Raw genomic sequence first — 20,004 nt, 5'->3', positions numbered from 1 at the left:
GGAGCGAAGAGAGCACGAGCGTAGTGAGGGCAAACGTAGTGGGGCTATTGCAGTTTACAAGGTTTCCTAAGGTGTCCTAAAGCTATAAGGTAAGTATTATAGCTCTTAATGTAAGAGTCAGTTTACTTAAGTTACAGGGGAAGGAGGCAAACACTCAAGTAGAAAAAAGAGCCCTATGGCTGACCAAAATGGTGACCTGCTTAATTACCCAGCACTGTAAGTGAAAGCTTAACAAATGTTTTTTTTTGTGCAACCTACTTTGCTTAAATGCTGAGAGAAACTGATTTTGTTATGGTGACCAATTGCAGTCCTGTAGACTCCGTTTTTTAGGTAAATGTAGAGTTCAATCTGCTTAAATGCTGAGAGAAACTGATTTTGTTATGGTGCCAATTGCAGTCCTGTAGACTCCGTTTTGTAGGTAAATGTAGAGTTCAATCTGCTTAAATGCTGAGAGAAACTGATTTTGTTATGGTGACCAATTGCAGTCCTGTAAACTCCGTTTTGTAGGCAAATGTAGAGTTCAAACTAAGTCACACCAGGTCAGCCAAGGGGGTAAAAGAGAGGGAAATCCTAAGCACCTAGATTTGAAAATCTATATAGGTATCTATATATGTGGGACTACCACCACATAGGTTGTAATCCTGTAAATATGGAAAACGTAATAAGGGATCTGGGGACCCAAGTAGATAGTAATCTCTCCTTTGATAATCACATTGCCAACGTGGTTAGAAAATCCTTCTATGTGGCCCACCTAATCACAAAAGGGTTTGCATCCAGATCAAAAGAGGTCTTTGTGCCCCTCTACTCATCACCCATTAGACCTATCATAGATTACAACACCCCATTTGGGATGTACCTTACAATACACCTGCAACAGCTGGAAAGACCACAGAAGTACCTTACCAAGAGGATCACTGGCCTCAAATAGATGCCCTGTGCAGCTTGACTGAAGAAACTCCAGCTGTACTTGGTTGCATACCGCCTACTCAGAGGTGATCTCAGCCTGACATACAAGGCCATGTCCAACGCAGAATTGATGGACATGCTCCACCTAAAGAAAACCTTATCCCTTTAGCCACACACTCTAGGGATCTAAACCTCGCCACAACAGTAAATAGGATATGCTGGAGGGATGGATTCCTGTCACAGAGACTTCCCATGTTTTGGAGCAAGATTCCAATCTACATTAGGCAGAGCTCCTCGCTAACAATCTTCAAGAGAAACCTTGACAAGTGGATGAGAAACAGAAAGTTTACCCCGCGGATCACTTCAGTGGCTCTGCTGGACAGAAGCACAGGGAACTAATCTAAGGGGGCAGCGAAAGCCAACACATTCTGGCTAGGCTTATAAATGCCTTCGGGCAGATAGCCTAGTACCTATCTATGAACCCCTAAAGTCCAGATAGCTTCTATTTCAGGCTTCCATATTAGTGAGAATCAGTCTTCTATCACTTCTCTTAGATTGTCGAAGGCTTTCTGAGGGACACATTTCTTCTTCAGCCTCCCCTAAGGAATCCTATTTCTCCTTGGAACATTACCATTATGTTGCAGTCAGTAACTAGATCTGTCAGTGAACCTGCATCCAAGGTAGACCTTACATTTCTGTCTTGGAAAATGGTTTTGGTGACAGTCGCATCAACTTGAAGAGTATCTGAACATCAGGGCCTTTCTTACAAACCACCGTATATATTTTTGATAAGCATAGGGTGTCCTTGTGAACTAATCTGTCCTTTGTTACTAAGGTAGCAACAGAGACTTCACTGTCTCCCAGTCTTCTTCCTGAATTTACAAACAAAGGGGGATTACATGCTGCACTTGTTGATGTGCATCATCAGCAACATTTCTACCTTCACCATACAAAGAAAATCAGGAAATCTGAGAAGTTTTGTCTCCTTTTCGAAAGCTAAAATTGAATGGGGAGTCTCTAAGGTGATTCTAGCTAGATGGTTGCCTGAGTGCATCTCCTATGTGTGCAGAGAAAGTGGATTGATTTTGCACAAACCAGTCAGGGCTGATTCCACCAGATCTGTGGCTTTTTTCTTTTCAAGGGCTTCCATTGATGATACTTTGCTGCAACCACTTAGTCCTATGTTCATTCTTTCATTTCACGTTATAAATTGGATTTGCTGTCCAGAGATAGGGCTGCTTTTGGTTCAGCCGTCCTCCAGAATAAAGGGTTTCTTTAGCTGTGGACATTGTCCCATCCTTAGAGGAAAAGACATAAGAGACAACATCAGATAAGAAAATTCTGTACTCTAGTCTGTTCATATACTCTTTGAACTGTAGAGCAGAATATGAACTAAGTACTGTGTTTCTGCAGTCTGGTGTTTGAGTGTAACTCCTGGAAGGTTTTGTACCAAGGCGCTAGAGAATAAAATACTTTTGGGTATGAACCAGTGGTCTTGATTTTCTTATTGTTGCTAGTTGTATGGACTAGTTGAACTGAGGTAAGGTTTGGGGCAAGAAGGGACTATAGGTAAGGGGAGGAGCTCTAGCTTTGGATCCAAAGTCTAGAGTGGCCAAGGTCTGATCTTGAAGATCCATTTATTTAGGAAGGATGGAAGCAGACAACGATCTGTTATTATGATGAGTATATAACTTCAGTTTTTCTCCAATAAATTCCAGCTCAGTCTTGCCTATTTTTTGTATCCTTACTTATAGTCATCCCTTTTGGCAAAATTTCCTTAATCCATTCCTGTGTTTGCTTAGTTCCTAGAATATTTCCTGCAACTTAATGAATTTAATATTCTGTATAGTTGTCGGTATGCCCCTCAAGAATCTGCATCCAAAATCTCACTCTCTCCTTTTTTCCTGAAATCCCCTCTGCTTCATCATCATCACAATTCCACTTTGAATTGTAACCTTGTGCTTATGTTAAGTATATAAGCCTAAACTGTGTAGCTCTAAAATATACTTTCAAATCATGTATTCTGAAGCCACCTTGTTATTTTGAGAGGATCAGCTTATGTCACTTCCCTCTTGCCCTCTTCCCCCTCTCAGATAAATTCCTTCAACTCTTAATTGTAACCCACAATTTTCTTCTTGTTGATAAAAATATCCCTGACCTGTATATAAAACTAATGTGGCCAAAAACATTTTCACTGCTTGTGTCTTATTATCCATAAAAAAGAGCTTCCAGTTTTCACAGTTTTTGTATTACCTTTTAAGTCTTTTCCCACATATCCTTAGCTGCCATAATAGAAGCTTTTTTAATCCATACTGCTAAACAGTTAATCTTATGTTCCCATAAATATGGGTATTGATGAAGCAAGTGACACGTAGGTACATAATTTACTGATGTAGCCTTTGTTTTATCTGTTTAGTCAGTACTCGTAAATACTTAATTTAATTGTGTTCCTATTCAGTACACTTCTTTAACAATGTGACTGGTCTCCTTTAAAATACCTCCAGCTGGACCTTGCAGTTCAACATTTCAACCATACATTCCTCAATATATTAAATAACCTAGCTCCCTTAAGAAATATTTGTGTCAAAGCTAAACAATTACCATGGCTCACTAAAGACACCACGCTATTACTCAAAGAGAGGACAGAGCCTGGTCACCATACCAAGGATCCAAAAACCAAGAAAACCTTATTTCATAGCAACAACTCAGAAATCTGTCCAAAAAGCAAATCAGAAACAGCAAAAAGTCATACTGCCATACAACCCAACAAAAACACCATAACAACCCCAAAATGTTGTATGTTATGTTGTCCTATCTTGCCTTCATTCATTGCTGTTTTTTTTTTTTAATCAACCTGTGGGTTATCCCTGCTGTGGTAGCCCTCGGCCAGCCCAAATACCAGAGTCATTTTTTTTTGTGTCGGCTGCCGTCGCCTGTACTCTGCTGTCAGGTTGCTAGTGCTGTACATCAGTTGCCGTGGAGCCCGTAGTAGAAGCAGTTCACATGAGTGGTGGTCAGTCACTACCAGAAGATGAATTTCAGCTGAAAACATCTTAAGCTAAGTACCCCATGGGGGATCTTTTTTTCTTGCACTAACCGATGTCTAAAAAAGTTAACAATTGTCTCACCTATGGAAAACAGATCCTACACCGAGACTTCGATTCTTACTGCGTCACTTGCTAAGGCCAAGACCACGACATCCCCCATTGCCGGTTCTGTGCCCTCTTTAATGCGAGAACCATTCACTGTAGAGCTCTTTATGTTGACAGTTATTTTTGTGTTCCTTCTTCGCATTCTGATATGGTGTCCATCAGCCAACAATCTGTGGACTTTCCCAAAAAACGTAGAGATAAAGATAGAGACAGACCACACAAGGCTAAGCCTTCCAACGACGCTACCGCTAAGCAGGTCATTACTTATCCAGAATTCAGTGAGGTGCTTTTGCATGCCCTGATGCCCGATTCGATATCTGTGCAGGCCTTTACTGAGACCCTTTCGAGTCCGGTATGCCGCAGATATCTTCTTCGTCTTCCGAGCTTTGGCTGTCTCTGCCTCGATTGGGTCCGGAGCAGTGACGCAGGCACCGGCTTCCGAGGAGGCCTTTCGCACTACCGATTCTAGACAAAAACAACGTCTTTGCATCTGACTACCATTTCTCTCAGACCGACAGATTCTCTTAGGCCTAGAAGCTAGGCCACTCCTAGGGAATCTGCTTCTAGCCACCATCTTGCTACTGCTCCACCATCCCAAGCACAACTGTTTAAAATGGCAGACGATCTCATCTCCCTTATCCGGGGTAGTCGGGCCACTTCTTCTAACAGGAAAAGTCACCCTTCTCCAGAAATTATGACAGAACAGGATTCTGAGGAATCTGATTACTCAGTTTTTGAAGCGGAACAGCATCCCTTAACTGCTTATGAGGATTCAGATGCATAGGAATCCAACCCTTCTGCATCCCCTCCAGAGAATCTTTCCTTTGGGGAAATCCTTCCCTACCTCAGGGAACATTTCCAGTGGGAATCTCAGGACTTCCCACAGTCTAAGAAAAGAATTAGAGAGTTTCTGGACTTGCCCCAGCACAAACCCCTGGCCACCCCACCCCCCCCATTTTAGAAGTGGTGGATGATGTTTTCCATGAATCCAGCTTAGTCCCTGACACCCTCAGTCCTGCACCCAGTAAACTTGACAGGTACTACAGAGTACTGGATTCTCACAAATACTTGTACAGAAATCCTGCTGCAGACCCAGAGGTCATTACACAGGGACCTAATGGAGCTAAAACTAGTTCTGCCAAGAATCCTCTTCCTTCTGACAAGGACTCCAGAGCTCTGGATAGATGGGGTAAAAAAGTATACACCTCTGCAACCTTCGCTATCAGAGCACTCAATTGTCAGTTCCATATCTTAAAATATCAACAACACACTTTTGAACAATTAAAATAGAAGATTGCTACCTTTCCTGGCTGTGCCAATTGAAAAGAGTTAGCAGATTTTCTGCACTCAGCTTATCAAGTGGCCAAACACTCGTTACAATGTGGGTATGAAGCTCTAGAAGCCTCTAGCAGAGCAGCAGTGACAGGATATGTTATTAGGAGACATGCTTGGCTAAATGAACAACACCTCCCTGATCATGTCAAGTCTAAACTTATTGATGCACCCTTAGATAAGGAGCGCTTGTTTGGGGAAAAAAGCAGAAGAGGTGCTTAAAAAGATGGAAGACAAAGCAAAATCTATGCAAACAGTAAAAGATTTCTTTGAAGTTCAACCTCCCAGATTCAGCAGGAACTTTCCCTCTAAGCACTGGGCCTTCCCTTCACCTAGCAGACAGGGCCAAGGTAAGCCCCGCAGGGACAGACCCTCCAGGCCCCTATCCTATGGCCAGCAGAGAAACTAACAATGGACCACTTCTGTCTCTAAGGCAGGGAGTTCTAAGCCAACCTTTTATGGCAGACACTCACAATGACTCCCCCTCCCCCCTCTGCCCTCCCTTCACTCACCAAAAACTAGGAGGAAGATTCTCCCTCTTCAAAGAGAATTGGCTTTCTGTACCAAAGGACCAGTGGGTCTTAAAGATAATTTCTCAGGGATACAAATTCTCTTTCAGAGAACTCCCAATTCCAAGTGGGTACCCAGACTTAACTCTGAATCAGTGGGCAGAGGCATTGAAACAGGTCCAAACTGTCATATCACAGGGGGCAGTAGAACCTGTCCCCTCAGATCAAACAGGAAAAGGCTTTTATTCCAGACTATTCCTTGTTCCCAGAAAAGAGGCTGCTTGGCACCCCATCCTGGATCTATCCATTCTAGACACCTCTCTGGTGGTCCCCAGATTCCAAATGCTAACTTTCCAGCAGCCACTGCCTATGCTAGCAAAAAATGCCTGGTTAGTGACCCTAGACCTAAAAGATGCCTACCTCCACATCCCCATCAGAGAATCGTGCAGAAAATGTGTGCACTTCAGAGCGGGCTCTCAACACTTTCAGTTCTCTGTGCTGCCCTTTGGCTTATCTACTGCTCCCAGAGTATTCACCAAATGCTTGGCCCCAGCCATAGCATTCTGCAGACATAGAAGTATACAGATTTACTATTACCTGGACAATTGCCTCATTCAGGCAGAGTGCAAAGAAAAGCTGCTCCAGGATCTTCTCTTTGTCATATCTCTCCTACCTTCCGTAGGGTTCACCATCAATGAGAAGAAATCAAAACAAAACCCCACCAGGTAGATCATTTTCTTGGGAGCTGTGCTAGACATAGCATCCCAAATGGCCTTCCTATCCCCAGAAAAGCAGAGCTTCCTGCCTCTCTACTTTACCCATCTGGCTTCCAGAAGTCACTTCACTGCGAGAAAGTTCCTGCAATCCCTGGGATACATGGCATCTTGCATCCTTCTCATTTCTCTGGCCAGGCTTCACATGAGAATACTTTAGTGGTACTTAAGGAACCTTTGGTGCCAGCACTCTCAGTGCCTAGAGACCTCTCTCCCTCTGATTCCCATGTATAAGGGCCGAGTTTCTCCGGTGGGCAGAGGCCTGTGCCAGGAACAAGGGTCTTCCCTTCATCCTCCGCCCTTCCGGTCAGACCATCACCACTGACGCCTCAGACATTGCTTGGGGTGCTCACCTAGCAGGCAGATGCACCCAAGATCTTTGGGATGCCCAGCAACTTCACTTGCACATCATTTAGAAAGAAATTATGGCAGTACAAAAGGCTCTGACATCCTTCAAATCACATCTCAGGCCAGGGGCTCTCCTTATAAAAACAGACAGCACCGCAGTAATGTGGTATATCAACAAATAGAAGGGGACCCAATCTTACCCCCTGTACAGGTTAGCCATGAGCCTCTGGCTTACAGTCACCTCCATGGTTCTGCACCTAATTGCTCACTACCTACCAGGAGTTAACAACACCCTGACAGACCACCTAAGCAGAAATTTACTGGACCCCCACGAATGGCAGCTGCACAGGGAAATCTTTCTGCAAATCACTCGGGAGTGGGGGTACTCCAGAAGTGGATCTCTTTGCCTCGCTCCTCAACTACAAGCTGCAAAAGTTCTGTACCAGGGAGTATTGCCTCCTAACTTGGAAGGTGGATGCCTTGACCTTCCCCTGCAACTCCCTCTTTGTGTATGCGTTCCCTCCTCTGCCCCTTATTTCCAAGGTACTGATCAAAATAAGGGGGAAAGACCAAAGGCCAGCTCAGCCCATACAGCATTGGTACCCCTTACTGTGCAGCCTGACCTTACAGCCATCCCATGCAGCTTCCCCTGATCTCAGGCTTCTTGACCCAGGTGAGGGGGAAGATACTGCACCCAGGTTTAGACTCTCAACCTTTCAGCATGGCTTATACTTTAAAGGCTAGCAAGGAGTCCCTGTTAAGCAAACAAGTCCTAGACATCGTCACAGAGGCCAGAAGGCCCAGCACCAGAAAGTCATACGCGGGGAAATGGAAAAGATTCTGCTCCTGGAACCAGTCCAAAGGGGCCAGTACCTCCCATCCTTCCATCCCTCTTATCTTGGATTACCTAGCCGAGTTGCTCAATAGTAGCTTCTCTTTCTGCTCTATTAAAATCCATGCCTCAGCCATTTCTGCCCATTAAGATTCAGACCTACCCCCTTCTCCCATCAATTGATTAAGCAGTTTCTCAGAGGGGCCTCTAATATCAGACCGCCCAGAAGGCCTCTCACGCCACCCTGGGACCTGAATTCTGTTCTAGAAAAACTAACTTTACCTCCTTTCAAACCTGCTGCTTTTACAGAATTGAAATTCCTCTCCTGGAAGACTGCCTTCCTACTAGCTGTCACCTCAGCCAGAAGGGTATCAGAACTTCAGGCTCTCATGGCTGTTGAGCCCTTCATCATTTTCCATGCAGACAGGGTCTCCCTGAGGACTCACCCCTCCTTTATGTCCAAGGTGGTATCTGATGTGACCCTCAACCAGGCCATTCACCTACCCACCTTCTTTCCCAACCCTCAAAACAAGGGGGAAAGAATTCTACACTTGCTAGATGTGCATAGACAACTCAGATACTGGGTCTAATTTAGAACAGCGAACGATCAGATGATCGAATGCTGTTAGAGCGAACACTAAATGTCGAACCGGCAAAATAGCGAACGGCCGGAACAGCAAATTTTTTCCCAGGGAAAGAAATTGCTGGGCCAGCCAGCCAGCGTGTGCCCGTTTCCTCCACTGTAGTGTGATCTCGGAGTTGGTATATTTAAGTAGGGGAAGCCCCCACTTCATTTAGTTGTTTTTTTTTTTTCTGGTAACAGCGATTTTTTTTTTCCCCTGGGAAAAAATAATCACTGTTCTGGTTGCTCGCTCTTTTGGATTTTTGACATTATGGGGTCATTATAGCAACGTTCGATCATCTTGATCGTTCGTTGTTATAATATAGACCCCAGATACTATCTGGACCATACTAAACCATTCAGAAAAACAGACCAACTACTCATCAGCTTTGCCTTTGGGGCAGAGGGGAAGCCCATTTCCAAATGGATGTCACATTGTATCCAGTTCTGCTACAGACTACATGGGAACCCCCCACCCCAAGTCTATCCTTACCCATTCCACTAGGTCAGCCTCCACTTCCACAGCCTTCCTCAGAGGACTCCCCACCAGGGACATCTTGGCAGCTGCCATCTGGACATCTGTCCATACCTTTACAAAGCATTACCATCTACCTCTTTTTTTCTAAGTCTAGGGCAGGGTTTGCCTCTGCAGTTCTTCAGGGCCTGCCTAGGACTCTAACCTATCCTTTCACCCCTCTCCTCAGCTTTGGGAACCCTCCCACAGGTGATGACTACAACAGTGAAACATGAATCACATAGTACAGTTGTGTACACTTACCATAAATGTAGATGTTCAAGTGTATTCACTGTTGCAGTCCTGGTTTCCCTCCCTCCAATCCCCATATAGCATCTTCCCGGGTCTATATTAGATAACCGAAAGTTATCTTTAGCAAACGCTCACATGAGCGAAAATGCTGGCAATCGAACTTGGTATTGTGGGGGGCTGCACCTCCCACTAACTATATATTCCAGCTCCGAGATCGCACTACAGTGAGGAAAGGGCAAAAATCCCACTCCTCACTGTACCACGACTCCACAAAACACCCTTTCGATTCCCGGCATTTTTGCTCATGTGAGCATTCGCTGTTTTGTCTTTTCATACTTCTAATATAGACCCCATCTTCCCCTAGGGGGACATAAGCCTCCCACGGTGGCTTTTAGCCACCAGGACAACTTTTCCTTATTTCCTTGTGCTTCTGACAGTTTGGGGCAAGAAAAACTAATGTAATGATGTCGGCTGCCTTGCTTTGTAGCACTGAAGACCTGATATCAGACTACAGGCAATGGCAGCTGAAGCAAAAAAACATTGACCCTGATATTTGGGCCGGCCGAGGGCTACCACAGCAGGGATAACCCACAGGTGATGACTGCAACAGTGAGTACACTTGAACATCTACATTTATGGCAAGTGTACACAACTGTACTTTATGTTGAGTACATAACTTCTTATTAAGTATCAAATATCTCCTTAATCCGGGGAGATCCACCACCCCATCACCCACCACCTCTAATACTACTGATAGCATTGCATCCCAATTCAATACACATTTCATCAAATCTATAACATCCCTTTTAAACAATAATACCATCACACCCCTAACAGTCCCAAACACTCCAAGATCTAACCATAACCTTTTCTATCAATCCCATACAAACTAGCTCCATAGAAAAAACTCCTACACAACTTAAAACCCTCCACTCTTGCAGCCGATCTACTCCCCAACAAATTTATAAAACGTAACTACTGATTCCATCTCTTATCCTATATCAGTACTAATCAACTGGTCTATTTCCAAACAATACATATGTAAGCTCTGGAAAATATCCCATATTACCCCCCCTACACAAAGGTGGCCCTTCTACAGACTTCTCAAACTACAGACATGTTGCTATTTTCCCTCCCCTAGCCAAAATTCTGGAAAAATGCATGCATAAACAACTCCTTGACTACTTACTTAAAAATAACCTCTTATCCAATTCCCAGCTTGGTTTTAGACCCAAGCACAGCACCACTACTGCACTAATAAGTTTCACTAGTACTGTAGACCTCCTCAAATATCAAGGCCAACACGTCTCATCCATTTTCCTTGATATGTCAAAAGTTTTCAGTACAGTATCCCACCAAAAACTACTCAAAACTCTCAACATATAACCTCACCCAAGCTTCACTATCTTGGTTGCACAGCTGTCTTTTTGACAGATGTCAGTCAAGTGGGATAACAATCTCTCCCCTTTCCTAGCTGTCTCTGTTGGAGTACCCAAAGATTCTGTCCGTGGACCTCTGCTTTTTATTTTATTTACCAATAACCTCAGTACTGCCACTCACCTAGTCTCCATTGTACAATACACTGATGAATTTTCCCGCATCTGCTCTGCCTCTACCCTTCTTGAACTTCAAGAAAAAACCCAAAGAGCACTATGTGACATAGAAAACTATGTCACCTACCACCAACTAATACAAAACCCAAACAGAGCAAAACTAATGGATGTTCTTCGTGTTTCACTGTTGCAGTCATCACACTTGGGTTATCTGCTTGCAGGTAGCCCTCAGTCAGCCCGAATACCAGTCTCTTAGGATTTCTGCGTCGGATGCTGTCGCTTCTTCCATGACGTCAGGTCATCAGGGGTGTAAAACAGGCAGCTGACGCCATTACATCAGTCTTTCTTGCTGAGCAGGAGCCCAAAGCAGAAGCAGTTCGCAAGTGCTGGTCGGCCGCTACCTGAAATTTTCGTTTTTCGAGTTTCAAACCTGAAGTCTCCTCAAGCTAAGTACCCCATTGGGGATCCTTTTATCTTGCTCTAACCGATGTCAGAAAAAGTTAACAATTGTCTTGCCTGTGGAAAGCAAATACCTCACAATGATTTTCATTCTTACTGCATCACCTATTTAGGCCCAGACCACGACATCCCTCGCTGTTGGTTTTGTTGGTTTTGTGCCTTAACGCCCGAACCATTCATTGTTGGGTTGTCTTTGTCGCTAAATTCTTTCACTCTGTTTCTCCGTACTCCGAAATGGCTGTGATAAGCCACCTGACTACCGATCTTCCGAATAAACATAAAGATAAAGACAGAGACAGACCACATAGGTCCAAAACTGCCGACAACACTTCTGTTAAGCTAGTTGCCAGTCCGCCGGTACTTAGTGAGGCGCCGTTGCAGCCCCTGATGGCCACTTCTACAGATTCGCAGGCCTCTGCTGAGACCCATTCAGAGTCCGGTATGCCACAAGATGCTTCTTCTATTATGGAACCTGCGGATGTCCCTACCTTGGATGGGTCCAGAGCCGCTATGCAAGCACCGGCATCTGAGGGCGCATTCTGACCTGACAAATGCTTAGAATGCCTGAAGACCTTATTACCCTAATTAGGAGAAATCAGCCTTCCCCTGCTAAGAGACAAAGAATTAAGTTTCATTCTGATTCTACAAACCAGGAGTCTGATGACTCTGACCCTTCTGATTATCAGGATATGCCCTTATCAACCTATGAGGACTCAGATGCAGAGGAATCCATTCCCTCTGCCTCCACTCCAGAGGTTTTTTTTCTTTTGGTGAAACCTTGCATACTTTAAGAGAGCATTTCCGCTGGGAATGCCAAGACTACCCTCAGTCCAAAAAGAGACTCAGAGAATGTTTAGAGCTGCCTCAGCACAGGCCTCTAGCTATACCCCCTGTCCTGGATGCTTACTCCAGACCATTATCCCTGACCCCTAGGAAACCTGACAGGTACTACAGAGTACTTGATTCTCACAAATTTCTCTTCAGGAATCCTACTGTGGATCCAGAGATCATTTCCCAGGGACCTAAAGGTATTAAGGCTACTACAGCCAAAAACCCTAGCACTTCAGACAGGGATTCCAGAGCTTTAGACAGATGGGTTAAGAAGGTATATACCTCTGCAACTCTTGCCATCAGGCCATTGAATTGCCAGCTTCACATGTTGAAGTACCAGCAACATATTATGGAACTAATTAAACAAAAAAATGATGTTACTTCCAGATTGTGCAGAAAATAAAGATTTACAAGAGTTAATGCATTCTGCAAACCGTTAGTAAGCATACTTTGCAGTGTGGCTTCGATGCCCTAAAAGCATCTTGCAGGGCTGCAGTCACTGGGTCTATACTGAGAAGGCATGCTTGGCTGAAGGAACAAACCTTGCCAGATCATGTCAAATCCAAATTACTAGACGCTCCTTTAAATAAGGACTGTTTGTTTGGCACCAAAGAACAAGAGATTCTTAAAATGATGGAAGAAAAATCTAAATCTATGCAAACTGTTAAAGAATTCTTACAAGTGCAGCCACCTAGATTCAGTAGGCATTGGCCTTCTAAAAACTGGTCCTTTCCAGCCCATTCCAGGCCTTCTCAGACCAAACCCAGGGGAAACAGGCCACCCAGACTACAGTCTCAGAGTATGCAGACATCTAAACAATGGAGTGCTCCCACCTTAAAAACAGGGAGTGGTAAGCTGCCCCTTATGGAAAAAGTTCACAATGACTTTTCAGTTATCCTTCCCAGCCCTGCCCAATTACTTGTGCCCCTAGGAGGAAAACTTACCCTTCATGCAAAAAACTGGATGTCCATTACTCAGGACTGATGGGTCCTAAACATTGTATCCCAGGGGTACAGATTCTACTTCCATTCACTGCCAACCCCAATCGGGTTTCCAGACCTTCCTCCAAACCAGTGACAAGAGGCTCAAAAGCAAGTACTTTCCCTGCTCAATATCAGAGCAGTTCAACCTGTTCCAGTAGAACAAAGGGGGCAGGGTTCCTACTCCAGACTTTTCCTGGTGCCCAGAAAAAAGGGCTCTTGGCGCCCAATCCTGGATCTATCAATTCTCAACACCCTTCTGGTGGTCTCAAATTCAAGATGCTTACCCTGCAGCAGCTTCTCCCTATGCTAGCCAAGGATGCCTGGTTAGTCACTGTAGCCTTAAAAGAAGCTTATCTGCACATCCCCATAAGGGAGTTGTGCAGAAAGTATCTATGCTTCAGGGCAGGCTCTATGCACTGTCAGTTCTCTGCACTTCCATTTGGCTTATCTACTGTGCCCAGAGTATTCACAAAGTGCCTGGCTCCAGCCATTGCATACTGCAGGGAGAGAAATATCCAAATTTTCCCATACTTGGACAATTGCCTGATTCGGGCAGACAGTCAGGAATTGCTACTTCAGCACCTGGCATTTGTAAAAAGTCTTCTCACTACATTGGAGTACGCCATCAACGAAAAGATATCACAACTGGTGCCCAGTCAAAAGTTTGTATTCCTGGGAGCAAGCTTGGACACAACTTCCCAGATGGCATTTCTCACTTCAGAAAAACAGGGCTATCTGACAAACTACTTCAAACAAATGACTACCAGAACCCAGCTATCTGCAAGGAAAATACTGCAAGCCCTAGGGTTCATGACCTCATGTATTCTGCTAATTCCATAGGCAAGACTGCATATGAGGAAACTTCAATTGTACTTAAAACGTCTTTGGTGCCAACATTCTCAGGACCTGGAAACAGTCATTTCAATCATACCTTGTCTAAGGGCAGAGTTCCTTTGGTGGGCAGAAGCAAGCAACCACAACAAGGGACTGCTTTTTACTCAACGTCTCGCCGCCCAAACCCTGACAACAGAAGCATCAGACTGTACATGGGGGGCTCACATGGCAGGCAAATCCATTCAAGGCCACTGGAGCCCAGGCCAAATTCTCCTGCACATCAATCAAAAAGATATGCAAGCTGTACAGAATGCTCTGACAGCCTTCAAATACCTACTCCTTCCAGGACAACCGCTTATAAAAACAGACAGCACCACAGTTATGTGGTACATAAACAAGCGGGGGGAACCCATTCTTACCCACTCTGCTGGTTAGCCATGGCCCTGTGGAACACAGCCTTGAGCAACCAAGTGCATCTACAAGCTCAGTTCCTGCCAGGCAAACAAAATTCACTGGCAGATGACTAAGCAGGAATCTGCTAGACCCCACACAAGTGGAAATTGGAGCCCAACACCTTCAACCTTCTAATCCAGAGGTGGGGAACACCGGAGGTGGACCTCTTTGCCTCCCCCGAGAACCACCAGTTGAGCAAATTCTGCACCAGGAACCCTCACAGCAGGGCCTGGAAGGTGGATTCCCTAGCCTTCCAATGGGAAAATCTTTTAATTTATGCCTTTTCCCCTCTGCCCCTCCTCTCACAGGTACTACTCAAGATAAAACAGGACAGGCCAAGGGCAATTCTTATTGCCCCAGACTGGCCACGCCAACACTGGTACCCACTCTTACACAGTCTGACAACACTACCACCTTGGCACCTTCACCAGACTCCTACCCTGCTGTCTCAGCAGGAGGGACAGATTTTGCATCCACAGTTGTAAACCCTAAACCTTGCAGCCTGGCTTATCCCCTGAATACACCACCAGCAACCCACAGCAAACAGGTGCTGGACGTCATTTTTGAAGCCAGAAAGCCTAGTACTAGAAAATCCTATGCTGAAAAGTGGAAAATATTTTGTTCTTGGAATCAGTCTCAAGGAAAGGACACAGCAGTGCCCTCCTTACCTGTAATCCTAGATTACCTAGCAGAGCTTCTCCACAGAGGCCAATCCTTCTCCTCCATTAAGATTCATGCCTCTGCCACCTCAGCTCGTTATAATACTGGGCCACCTCTATTTTCTCACCCTCTCATCAAACAATTCCTAAGAGGGGCTAACAACTTAAAGCCACCTAGGAAGACCACCCAACCCTGCCTGGGATCTTAACTTTGTACTGGAAAAGCTCATGCTTCCCCCTTTTGAACCTGCTGCTTCAGCAGAGTTAAAATTCCTCTCTTGGAAAAAAGCCTTGCTTTTGGCTATAACTTCAGCAAGAAGAGTGTCTGAGTTACAGGCACTAATGGCTGTGGAACCCTTCATTATTTTCCATGCTAACATTGTTTCCCTCAGGACTAACCCGTCCTTTATGCCTAAGGTGGTGTCCAGTGTGGCTCTAAACCAATCCATCCATTTGCCAACTTTCTTGCCTAACCCTCAGAATAAAGGGGAAAGGATCCTGCATTCCTTGGATGTGCACAGACAGCTCAGGTTCTACCTTGACAAGACTAAACCTTTCAGAAAATCTGACCAGCTGCTAGTCAGCTTTGCTACAGGGGCAGAGGGCAAGGTCATTTCAAAACAAACCCATTCCAAATGGATATCACACTGCATCCATTTCTGCTACAAGCACCAGGGAAAACCTACCCCACAGTGGATCAGACCACATTCCACTAGGGCTACTTCCACCTCTACAGCATTTCTCAGAGTTGTCCCTACCGGGGACATTCTGGAAGCTGCAACCTGGAGTTCTGTATACACCTTCACCAAGCATTACCACTTACCTTTTTTTTCTAAATCCAGAGCTGGATTTACTACAGCAATTTTACAAGGCCTGCTAGCCAGCTCTAACACTTCTTGACTGCCTCTACCCTTCCTCAGCTTTGGGAATCAACCCAAGTGTGATGACTGCAACAGTGAAACACAAAGGACATGGTACAGTTGTGTACACTTACCATAAATGTAGATGTTCGAGTGTATTAACTGTTGCAGTCCTAGTTTCCCTCCCTCCAGCCCCCTGGTTTTCTCTGTCTTTAATTCCTCTCCTCTCTATGGCCATTCTTAATCACATTGGTATTTACTTTTTACTGGTGGTGGTCCCCACCATATACTAGCTTCCTGTTTGGGTGCTCCTGACATTTAGGGCAAGAAAAACTGATGCAATGGCGTTGGCTGCCTGTTTTATACCCCTGACGGCATGGAAGAAGCCACAGCATACGACACAGAAATCCTAAGACTCTGGTATTTGGGTCGACTGAGGCCTACCTGCAGGCAGATAACCCAAGTGTGATTACTGCAACAGTGAATACACTCGAACATCTACATTTATAGTAAGTGTAACAACTGTACTTTTTCTCCAATATCAAACCTAAAAACGACCCTTCCCCCCTCATTATCTACTCTTCCAACAACACTAAACTTGAACCTGTAGAACAAACAAAACTTCTAGGGGTCACAACAGACTGTCTAAAATTTGACAAACACTAGCACAGTAGCACTAACCATCAAAAAGGTATGCATTAAACTTGTTTTACTCTACACAGCCAAACCATACCTTACCAACAACACTCGACTGTCCACAGCCAGAATGCACTAACTTTCCACTCTCCAGTACTCTGCTCACATCTGTACCGACCTACAAAAAATAGACTTAAATAAACTAGAGACCTGCTGCAATAAAATGGCCAAGTTTGCTACAAACCAACCACATAGATCACACCACTAAACTTCAGAAACTCAGCTGGGTTAAACTACGCAACATATTATCCCTGAGCCATCTAACCATTGCTCACTCTGTCTACCAACTCGAAAACTGCCCTGCTTTCAAAGACCTAGTTCAAATACCAACTGAAGATCCCTAAGGTCCTCCGATAAACTTCTACTAAAGGTCACCGAATGCAACAACTACTTTGGGGACTACTTATTCTCTAACAAAGTATCCCAACACCTGGAAGTCAATACCCCAACACATCCTAAACACCACAAATGCTCACAAATTCAAGTAGCTTCTCTAAGAACACCTAACCAACCATTAGCTATACTCCTGCTCGTCTCCTGATGAATTACACCCCAGTACCTACACCAATTCCATATTCCAGCTGTAGCTTCCACCACCAGGACCCTCTCTTATTATTGATGATTTTTACTTAAGTAGCGGCAATTATTCTAAAGTTTTAAAAACGTATATACCAGTTGTGTTTTCTTCTGTTTCTCACCACTGCATTAGCTTCTTCACTGAATACATATAGACTACATTAAGCATGTTTTTTAGACTACCTGCACTTTCTCAAATACCTGTATAGTCTCACCAACACCTGTATTTCCACCAACAAATCTTATGTGCGGACTACACCCTGGATTTGTTGTAAAGCAAGTCTGTACCGATGTTCTTCGTGTTTCACTGTTGCAGTCATCACATTTGGGTTGTCTGCCTGTAGCTAGCCCTCAGCCGGCCTGAATACCAGAGTCTTTGGATTTCTGCATTGGATGCTGTCTCTTCTTCCATGAAATCAGGTCGTCTGGGGTATAAAACATGCAGCCCACACCATTACATCAGTCTTTCTTGCTGTGCGATGCCTGAAGCAGAAACAGTTCGCAGGTGCTGATCGGATGTCTCCTGAATTTTTCGTTTTCGAGTTTCAGACCCGAAGTCTTTAAAAAAGATAAGTACCCCGTAGGGGATCCTTTTTCTTGCTTCAACTGATGTCAGTAAAAGTTAACAATTGTCTTGCCTGTGGAAAGCAAATACCTCATAGAGATTTTCATTCTTACTCATCTCCTGTTTAGGCCCAGACCACGATGTCCCTCACTGTCGGTTTTGTGCCTTGTTCAACCCCTGAACTATTTGTCGTCGGGCTATTTTTGCAGCCAATTACTTTTGTACTCGATCTCAGTACTCCAAAATGGCTTCATTAAGCCATCCGACTACCGATCGTCCAAAAAAAATAAGGATAAAGACAGAGACAGACCGCTTAGGTCCAAAACTGTGGACGACGTTTCCATTAAGCTAGTCGCCAGTCTGCTGGTACTCAATGAGGCGCTTTTGCAGCCTCTGATACCCGGTACTTCAGGTTCGTAGGCCTCTACTGAGTCCCATTCAGAGTCTGTTATGCCGCAAGATGCTTCTTCGATTATGGAACCTGCGGATGTCTCTACCTTGGATGGGTCCGGAGCTGCTGTGCAGGCACTGGCTTCTGAGGGTGTATTCAGGCCTACAGACATTCATATTAAACCAACGCCATTGTTTTCATCCAGGACAAAAACTCGCACTACGCCTAGAAAACCGATGACCAAACTGCAGGCTCAGGCCCATATGCCTCAAAAACAAATGCTTAGAATGGCTGAAGATCTTATTACCTTAATTAGGGGAAGCCAGCCTTTCCCCTCTACTAGACTCAGAAGTGAATTTCCTTCTGATTCTTCTGACCAGGAATCTGATATTTCTGCTCCTTCTGATTACCAGGACTTGCTATTATCTACTTAAGAGGATTCTGATGCAGAGGATTTAATTCCCTCTGCTTCCCCTCCAGAAGATCTTTCTTTTGGTGAAACCTTGCATACTCTTAGGGAGCATTTCCGCTGAGAAATCCAGGATTACTCTGAGTCCAAAAAGAGACTTAGGGAATTCTTACTCCTGCCTCAACATAGGCCTTTAGCTATCCCTCCTGTTCTGTACATTGTAGATGATGCTTTCTTGGAATCTAGCATTATCTCAGACACTTTACCTCCAGCCCCCAGAAAACCTGACAGGTACTACAGAGTACCTGACTCTCACAAGTTCCTCTTGAAGAATCCTTCTGTGGATCCAGAGACCATTCCCAAGGACCCAAAGGCATTAAGGCTGTTGCTGCCAAAACTCCTACCCCTTATGATAGAGATTCTAGAGCCTTAGACAGATGGGGTAAGAAGGTATACACTTCTGCTAATTTGGCCATTAGGGCTTTAAATTGCCAGTTTCATATGTTAAAGTATCAGCAGCATATTATGGGACTACTTAAACAGAAAATGGTGTAGATTCCTGACTGTGCTGAACACAAAGAATTGCAAGATTTAATGCATTCTGCAGAACAAGTTGGTAAACATACTTTGCAATGTAGTTTTGACGCTTTAGAAGCATCTTGAAGGGCTGCTGTCACTGGGTCTGTACTTAGAAGGCATGCGTGGTTTAAGGAAAAAAACTTGCCAGATCATGTTAAAGCTGAATTACTGGATGCTCCCTTAAACCAAGACCGCCTTTTTGGCAACAAAGCAGAAGTCCTCAAAAGGATGGAGGAAAAATCTAAATCTATGCAAACTGTTAAAGATTTCCTACAAGTACAGCCTCCCAGATTCAGTAGGTATTGGCCTTCAAAGAACTGGTCCTTTGCAGTCCCTTCCAGGCCCTCTCAGTCCAAACCAAGGAACAGCAGACCATCTAGGCTACAGTCTCAGGCTACGCACAGACCTAAGCAGTGGGGGGCTCCCACTTCCAAAGCAGGGAGTAGTAAGCGACCCCCCTACGGAAAAATGGCACAGTGACTTAACCTTAACCCTTCCAAGCCTTGCTCAACTACCTGCTCCCTTAGGAGGAAAGCTCACCCTGCTTGCAAAAAACTGGGAACTCATTACCCTGGACAAATGGATTTTGAACATAGTTTCCCAAGGATGCAGATTCCACTTTCACACACTACCAACCCCAAATGGTTGGCCAGACCTACCCCCAAATAAATGGGCGGAGGCCCAACAGCAGGTTCTCTCTCTTCTCAGTATCAGAGCTGTTCAACCTGTCCCAGCAGAACAAAGGGGACAAGGTTTTTATTCAAGACTTTTTCTGGTACCCAGAAAAGACAACTCCTGGCGTCCTATCCTGGACCTCTGTATTCGCAACACCTTTCTGGTAGTTTCAAAATGCTAACCCTTAAACAGCTTCTTCCTGTGCTAGCCAAAGATGCCTGGCTGGCAACCCTAGACTTAA

The 20,004-nt window shown here is 44.7% G+C and overlaps 1 protein-coding gene across 1 annotated transcript in view; it reads left to right on the top strand.

The window, feature by feature from the left end:
- Window positions 1-20,004, top strand: part of TAF1 (TATA-box binding protein associated factor 1) — a 2,792,652-nt gene that overhangs the window by 2,210,785 nt on the left and 561,863 nt on the right. The gene's annotated exons all lie outside the window — the stretch shown is intronic.

Source organism: Protopterus annectens, chromosome 15.part0 (assembly GCF_019279795.1).
Source record: "Protopterus annectens isolate FY-2018-M chromosome 15.part0, PAN1.0, whole genome shotgun sequence".
Taxonomy (NCBI): domain Eukaryota; kingdom Metazoa; phylum Chordata; order Ceratodontiformes; family Protopteridae; genus Protopterus; species Protopterus annectens.
The sequence above is the reverse complement of the archived record's forward strand: the minus strand, read 5'-3'. Positions and strand labels throughout refer to the sequence as shown.